We start from the raw sequence: 9,344 nt of genomic DNA, 5'->3' as shown, positions 1-9,344 counted from the left end.
TCCATCACAGAGATGGGGATCTGTCCTTAGCCTGCCAAATCCCTATCCCAGCTGTCTCTCCCAGCATGGAGCTGGCACCCTGCTAAACCGACAGGGTGCAAAATGAAGCCAGGTGGACGATGGCGCATCAATAGCCACCAACGGGCATTCCGAGAATCCGTGAGCAGGGAGCGCCTGTAGCGACGTGGCCACGGCCGGGGTGACGCTGTTCTTAGCACCTCCTTCCTGTTTGGGGGTGAACACAGAGTGTGCCGTGCCTGTGAATGGCGGAGGCAGCCGCCTCGATAACGTCACAGATGAGACACCCAGGGAGAGACAGCAAGAGTGAATAATTACTACAAAATTATAGTGGGGCGCAGAAAGAGAATCTACAGGGAGCTATCATACCGAACCCAGGCCCTGAGCAGAACTAGCTAACAGTGCAGCGATTCCACAGTACACTCCCCTACAATCTATCTATCTATCTATCTATCTATCTATCTATCTATCTATCTATCTATCTATCTATCTATCTATCTGTCTATCTATCTGTCTATCTATCTATCTATCTATCTATCTATCTATCTATCTATCTATCTATCTATCTATCTATCTATCTATCTATCTATCTATCTTTCTGTCTATCTGTCTATCTATCTATGTCACTCTAGCTAATAGTGCAGCGATTCCACAATACACTCCCCTACACTCTATCTATCTATCTATCTATCTATCTATCTATCTATCTATCTATCTATCTATCTATCTATCTATCTATCTATCTATCTATCTATCTGACACTCTAGCTAATAGTGCAGCGATTCCACAGTACACTCCCCTACACTCTATCTATCTATCTATCTATCTATCTATCTATCTATCTATCTATCTATCTATCTATCTATCTATCTATCTATCTATCTATCTATCTAACTATCTATCTATGTCACTCTTTTTCTGTCTCTCTGGAAGACTTTCTTTCTGTCTTTATCACTGTCTGTCTTTTTATAGCTCTGTCTGTCTCTCTCTGTCTGACTCTCTGTCTGTCTCTCTCTGTCTGTCTCTCTCTGTCTGTCTCTTTTGTTCTCTCTATCTGTGTCTCAAAATCTCTCGTGCACTCTCTTTCTCTTTTTTATTGAATTTCTTTTCTATTTTTCAGTCTCAAACACACACACACACACACACACACACACACACACACACACACACACACACACACACACACACACACAGACAACGTACAGCATGTTGGGCTAGGATCCAGGTGCTCAGGGCAGATTTGGTCCCAGGTTTTGTATCCAGTGCTGTGAGCTCCTCTGGGCATGTGGAGAAGGACCCCACTGGCTCCCTGTAATCCCCCCAGGCTGAGTGTGTGGCAGGTGACAGTCAGATTGGAGGTGCTGACCACAGCACACGCATACGCACGCACACACAGAAGAAAAGACACAGTGCCGGTGCTACCCCAGGAAAATCTGACCATGGGCATTTAAGACTAAATTCAAAAGGGAATCTTTCCCCCTAACTCTTGATGACTAACAGTGCAGAATCATAAAACTCATTATAAGCTTAAAAACAATGCCTTCCTATTGTAGCAATAAATATAATTTGGTTTAATGAGCTCCCACGGCAACCGGAATACTTTATTTTGTCCATACATAATGTCTTCTTACAACATGGATAACACTGTTAACTACACTACTGTAAACTGAGAAATGTACAATTCCTCCACAGAAGAACTCAACCAAACTCCTGGACTTTGGTGCTATGACAGATATAAAAATAGACACGTTCCACAGCGTAGGGGAGGTTTGTTTTTTGGACCTACAGTCGCTATAACGGATCACAGCAGTGCTGTCTATGTCGCCGGCGCATTAATGCGTGAAGCCGAAGTCCTACTCAGGGTTCGTAATGCTAAATGCTCCAATCGTCTGTCTATAGCGGAGGCTGAAAGATGCTACAGGTCATAGTAAGCACTGCAGACACTGACTGCTTATCTCTGCATTATTGTCTCCAAAGCATGTATACAGTTTTTGTAGCTTTTTGCGGGGAGTAAACACCAGTGGTTGAGTAGATTAATGTTATGTTAATGTTATGTTAATGCAATTTAATATGCATAGTGGCCTCTTCAGGATTCCTGCAAACCTTAATTAATGAGACAGAGGTGTGTTCATAAGGTGAGATGTTTGACTGATTTTATGTCTGTGTGAAATCACTTTAACACAAACAAGGAAGTGATGAACCTGTGTGGGATTCCGTTATTCCATATCCACAGTTGGGAATGGTAGAGCACAGGAGTGTCACAAGAAGGTAAAAGAAGACCACAGCAAAACTAAAGAGTCCTAGCAAAAGGGCAGGAGAACACAAACTAAACACACAAGAAAACTGACACATAAGCACGTAACATACATAAGAGTGCCTGAGTATGTGCACCAGACCATGAAAGCTGACCTAAAACACATGGAAACAGGAGCACGTGTGAAAGCACAGGACACAACAAAAACAAGCGGCACATGGCTAGGGAGAAAAACTAGATCAGGGTCGATACCACAGAGGGGAAAGACTAACAAAGAAGCCTAGAACAAAACTAACAACTACAAATGACTCACTGGGCACAAGGGCGGAGTGAAACAAACTAACAGGGGAAACTGAGGAGACTCTGACGGTGTGGGGACGCCAGACGGGAAAAACGCTTCTCGGTTTTGGAGGTTATGGTTATGGTGTGGGTTGGGTGTAGGTACAAATCTATTCAACCATTACATAAATCAGTAGAAATACCCCACAAAGATAGTATTAACAAGACTATGTGCATGTGTATGTGTAAGTGCATTTGTGTGTGCGTGTGCATGTGCACCTGTGTGTATATGTGGGCATTTGCGTGTATGTGTGAGTGTGCATTGTGTATGTGTGTGCATGAAAGTGTAACTTGTCAGACAACCAGGAAGGAAGTTGAACATTCCCTGAGAAAACGTTCTGTTGATCTAACGCAATGAACAAACGTCACCTGAGAGCAGAATTAAACTCATATTAATTCAATAAAGAGACATATTTGCCTGTCTGATAAAATTCTCTGCATGTCCTAGGATTTATAATGGAATTCTTCCTCCTGACTGATGACAGCACTAGGTTTTTCTATAGCAACCTGAAAACCACCAGTGGCAAATAGAACATTAACTGTTGTAAAATAGTGAGTGGCTACCACTGGAGACTCTGCAGTTAACACTGGACACTGTAGTTACCACTGGACAGTGGGCAGTTATCACTGGTGATGGATGCTAGTGGAGGTCAGTTAGCCCTGCTAACTTATGTTATCACTGGAGACTGTAGTTATCACTGGAAACTCTGAGGTTATCACTGGACACTGTAGTTTTCACTAGACACTCTGGAGACTGTAGTTTTCACTGTACACTGTACACTGCAGTTATAACTGTACAATGCGCAGTGATGTTATCCCTGGACACTCTGAGGTTGTCACTGGACACTCTGAGGTTATCACTCAAAACTCTGCAGTTATCACCCAAGACTCTGCAGTGTTACCACCAAACTCAAACTCACCAAACACATAAGCTGACATCTCTTCAGATGTTTCTGTGAAGATACGGTGCTTGTATCACCTTCAGCAGGCTTCTAGAAACCACCCTAACTTAATTCTGGAAACTCACTCCATAAAGGAGTAGAAACAACCTATTTTTCAATTTCAATGCAGGATTGGATTCCAATAGATGTCTGAGTGCCTCTGGAGAAGACAGTAAACAGGACGTGCTGTAGATTCTGCCTGGTGCCCTGGGGAGTTATTTTAAAAGAGTGTTCTCCAACTCCACCATGATGGAATTATTGGTACACCACCCCCTCGTCACAAACAGGAAAAGTAAAATAGTCCGCAAAACCTAAACTGGATATTATGCACAACGCAGTGTAATCAGGCTACTATGGAGACAAGTGAAACATTTTAACACAAGTGTTAAAATGATTAATCTATCTCATTGTTCTGAGAATAAAGCTCTCTCCCACAACAGTTAACAGTTGGAATGCCGTAGAGTATGTGAACTCCAGGCTATAGTGCTATTGTTAGCACATTTGTTAGCCTGCAGCTACTGGGCCCTGTGCTGGTGTTGAACAAGATAAGGATGAACATGACCCTGAAATGCCTTCATTTATATCCATCAGCAGCATGTGCGAGGCAGGTATAGCTGGCCAAGCCATCGAGCACAAATAGAAGCGAAACGCTTTCCTGCAGAAAAACAAAATAACAAAAAAATCCACAAAGTGATGCAGACAGTAGCTGGGTCAGCTAGCCCTGCTTGATATTCTTCTCTTCTTCATCTGGACATGTTGCGCTTGTGTAGACAATACTCTTAGACAGACCTGAGAAGGAATTGAACAGACCTGAGAAAGAATTGAGGTTGAATTTTCAGTAGCAGTCCTAAACTGGTTTGGGTCATATCTGTATGGCAGGAACCAGTGTACTGAAATAGGCAAATAAGTACTTTGATCTGCCCTCTTTTATTCGATTTATATAAACTCCCCCTTAGCCAAATTTTCCTTGACCAAGGACCATTGTACCACAGCTATACAGATGATACACAGGTTTATCTGGCTCTCTCACAAATAATTATGGTCCCACGACTCACGATGACAGTGCTAAAACTTCCTGCAGCTGGATAAAGATAAAACTGAAGTGATTTCATTTGGAAATAAAGATGAGACATGTGGACTTGTTGTCTTTCTGGCCTTTAGAGCCTGTAAATCAAAGGGACTGGTTCATGACCTTGGCTTTCTAATGGAAGGTTTTTAGCTGCCGCATCAAAGCAATTGCCAAATCAGCTTCTTATCATCTCAAAAGTACTAACAGAATTAGAGCTGTCATGTTCAAACAAAACCTGGAGAGACTCATCCAATCCTTTCAGTTTCTGCAGGTTTGATTACTGTAATGGACTCCTTACAGATCCTCCCAAAAAGTTGATTCAAAACTCTGCAGCTGCCAGTTCTCGTCAGAATGGAACGGAATAAAACAGTTCGATTCTTAAGTCCTCAAACTGCCTCCTGGTAATTTACAGAGTTTATAAATCACTAAATGGTTCAGGGTCAATGTTTCTATCTGACATGGTCAAGCAATACAATCCTAGCAGGCCTCTTAGATTACTCGGACACATTTACACTCATCTAACCCAGGACTAGGAATTCTCAGAACATGATATAGACTTCCATTCTTTACTTTATCTTATTATTTATTTAGTTCTTCATTGCTTGTTTTGTTCGTGTTGTGGTGTCTGGTGTTGGCCAGAGTCTTGGTTGGCCGTATGAGTCTTGGTTCCTCTCCAGGTTTCTTCCTTGTGGTCTTTGGGAGTGTTTCCATGCCACTGTCACCTTTGTCTTGCTCACTGGGGGCTTGGACTCCGACATCTCTAAAGCTGCTTTGTGACGATGGCTAAAGTAAAAAGGACAATATAAATAAATCTGACTTCGACCCGAGACTAAAGACCTACATAGTCGATGTAGCTGTCAGCTAGGCCCTAGATGCTGTTGCTAGCTCTAAGGGACAGTTTTGCACTGCTGTTTTCCAGTTTGAATTTTATGCACTTTATATCTTTTATTAAATCTTACTTATTTTAAGTCAACTTTTTAAAACTTATTTTGAGTCCACCCTGCCCCTCCTGTCTCAGAAATCCAGCTGCTCCCACTGTGTAAAAGGTTATACAGGCACTTGCACATTCATTTATGGTGATATTTTCCTCAATTACAGGTGGTATTATCTGATGGTCCTTGTGTGAGACTCTTTCTGGAAAAAGAACTGAAACTGTTTATCTTTGATTTATGACTTCTGCTGGGTACTATAAAGTGTTGTTATGCATCAGAAAATATTGCTGTTAGATAGATATTTTGATTGTGTATGTCTCATTCTGTCTCACTGCAGGTACAGGCATGAGAGGACATTATCGAGACATTTCAGCCATTTACAGTTGTCCTGGACCATTTCATGGTTCTCATAGTCACTCAGCTACCTCACTGCCAGACGTTTATGTATAGGAGCTCTCTACACATACACCCTCTCTCTCACACACACACACACAGGCATGCACACAAACACACACGAACACAACACACAACACACACACACACACACATCCTCTCGCCTTCACTAACGAGTTTCTAAGTGCCAAACTCCCTGCTGTAGAAATGCCAGTCGTCAGCGGTCTTTGGGCTGGTGGGTCCTACTCCCTCCTTCAGGCAGGAGCGAGTACTGCCAGCAGGGGCTCAGGTTTGTGTGCATACTCAGGCTGATGCATTTGGAGGGGGATTGTTTTCCATGTCTAACTGAGGCGGAAGTGCTGTATTGTTTGAGTTGTGTTGCACCTGCGTGGGCGTGAGCAGGTTTGCATAGGCAGATGTGTGTGGATGAGCGTAAAAATGTCAGTGTCGTTCTGTTGCACATGAATGTCATGTATTAAACATGCTTTTCAATGTAAAAATTTACAGAAGTGTAAACTAAAGCGTAAACTCCATAATGATTCATCATGTTTGTAAAAGTTATGTTTCATCCAGTTTGGGGGAATGTGCTTGACGTTGCAATTTGTGAGTCCAACCGACTATTTGAGTTGACATAATTGCAAAATAATAAATGGGCAGTTTCTGTCTCTCTCAAATTATTCAGGCATGCAACTTTTGAACTTATAAAGTAACTAGACAAATGTACTGAAGTCAGAAATAACTTCTAAAGAATTCTAGGTGTCTGAAAGGATAAATAACCACAAAATAAGCAGAAATAAGTAAGTAGAGTACTGGAGTAGTTTTATACTTTATGTTACTCTAAACAACAAAGTATAAATGTCAGTATTCATGGAAATCAACCATTCAAGCCCACAGCACCTTTTTCAGTAGTTACCACTGAGCCCCAACACTACCACACCTGGTGTGCTGAACACTGATATGTGTGTGTGGAGGAGGTTAAAGAGGATTAGAACAAATGTGAGCAGGAGCAGGTGTGTGTGTGTGTGTGTGTGTGTGTGTGTGTGTGTGTGTGTGTGTGTGTGTGTGTGTGTGTGTGTGTGCAAGCATGAAATGGAAAACTTGCTAAAATAAATCTACTCTGGGGGAAGCATATGAACACAGCCTTCAAAGCAATACCATTATCATGCTCCACACAGCAGTGCTTATCGCAGTGGAAATGCTTCTCGAGCGAAGCACGGCAGACACCTCCAGCACCAAAGCCTTTCTGGGTTGACTCTGTGCTGGCTTCTCTCCACGTCTGCTATTTTAGTATTATTATTATTATTATTATTATTATTATTATTATTATTAATAATAATAAGATTATTATTATTATTATTATTAGGATTCTCTCTGGCCACTACGTCAGCTTCTGCATGTCTTCTGGTCTCCTCTCAGTCATGATTTGTGTTGATGAAGCCACTTCTGTAAAGAGAAGGGGGCAGGAAGCAGGTCAGAGCCCACCGGAGGTCAGGCTGGAGCAGCTCGTGACTTGCCAAGGTAAACAAGCAAGACATTTGTTTAGTCTATACCCCTCCACAGAGACAGCGATCAGCCTCAAAGAATGAGTGAGACCTACGAGGTCATCATAGTGTGCTCGCTGGCCATATGTGGAATCTGACAAACACAGCCAAAGGTAACACAACAACAAACACAGCCAAAGATAATACAATGACTAACACAGCCAAAGGTAATACAATAACAACACAGTCAAAGGTAACACAACAACAAATACAGTCAAAGGTAATACAATAACAAACACAGAGAAATACAATGATACATTAGAAGATCTGGATAGAATCTCAGGACAGAATGCCAGGATAAAACTTCAGGACAGAACACGAGGATGGGATATTAGGATCAAACATCAGGATATAAAAGACAACAGGACCATGGGTCAGTTTACTTGCTGTGGAACAATGCCTGCGCAAAAACCTGAAGGTAGGACACAGGAGAGGAGGAGGATGAGTTTCTGATGAGATTTGTGGAGCTTTTGTGGAGCTCCAGCCTCTGCCTTGTCCCTGGGATGTTGGAGCAGAAAGCTGAATCCGAACCATGTCGCAGTAGCCTCTGTACTTCTGAAGCTTCAGAGAGGAACACCGGAAGGTCCTTTACACACCGCTCTCTACTGTAACCCTGGGATGGTGTACTCACTGCTGTTACACCACATATATGTGCTGTAGCAGTCTGCTCTGTGGTACTGTGTGATGTCTCGAATGCATATCACATACAGTTCATTTGGAGTTACTGTACCTTCCTATTTTATAAAAGGGATACTTTACAGAAATCCCATTGGGACATTTATTTTTGCAGAACTGAGAGGTGACCAACTCAAGGAGGCAGAAGACAGCTATTTTCAGAAGAGCAAGAGATGGAAATTATCACTATGGTCATAAGCAACGATATCATTTGCTTGCTTGAGATACAAAGGAGGGATGTTGAGGATCAGGGAATATTCCAAGGCAATATTCCAAGTGGCCAGACTCTTAACAACTGGCTGCATTGTCCGAGCATGAAAGAGGCCCAGTGTGCTCTCTTCTAAAAGAACACTGAGTCAAAGACCAGTGCTCGGAATATGTAAAATATGTTTTTTCATATTGCATCGAGTATTTGAGTATGGTTGTGTATTTCAGCAATATATACTGTAATGCAGGCTATATGATGCCCCACGTTCATATACGATTCGCATGTATTGTGTTTCAGTGGTCATTTATTGTAATGTTTCATCTCTTTCGCAGAGAATTTTTTAAACTGATGCCAGAGACTCCCCATGACCTTACATTTGTTGTTAAAGCAGGATTTAATCTTCCCAAAATGGGGGGGGGGGGGGGGGTAATTAGCTACCAGGCAACCAGGCCTTTGTTAATTGGATACCCCTGTAATTCCTATATGACCATCTCTGAAACTGTGGATAGAAGCATTATATTGATTCATTTCTACATTTTCTTTACCCATGTCATCTTATCTAGTCTCATGTCATCTCATCTAGTCTCAGCACATCTCAATTTCCTCATTGTGTTCCCTCGGTGGTTTTGTCATCTTTTATTCACAATTCATTGAACAGAAGCTCCTTTGGACGGAAAGCAGCTCTGGACTGATGGGAGGTCAGTGACTCAATTCTAATGACCAGCACTAAACTGCACAGGCATCCCTCCGCACTGCCAAAACTGGCACAAGACAGGAGTCCTGCCAAAAAGAGGCAAAGAATTACAAAAAATAAAAAATAAAAAATCTAAGTGAAAAACAAGATTTGAAACAGATATTTGCATTTATGTCTCAACATTGGGCTCCCGTGTAAAGAGGTCGAGATGTTGTGGTTGAAAGTGTGCTGCAAATTTCTCCTGCTGAAAGTAGGCTGTAGTGAAGTGTATTAAAAATGG

The sequence above is a fragment of the Electrophorus electricus genome, chromosome 10 (assembly GCF_013358815.1).
Source record: "Electrophorus electricus isolate fEleEle1 chromosome 10, fEleEle1.pri, whole genome shotgun sequence".
Taxonomy (NCBI): Eukaryota; Metazoa; Chordata; class Actinopteri; order Gymnotiformes; family Gymnotidae; genus Electrophorus; species Electrophorus electricus.
This window is presented reverse-complemented; position numbering follows the sequence as displayed.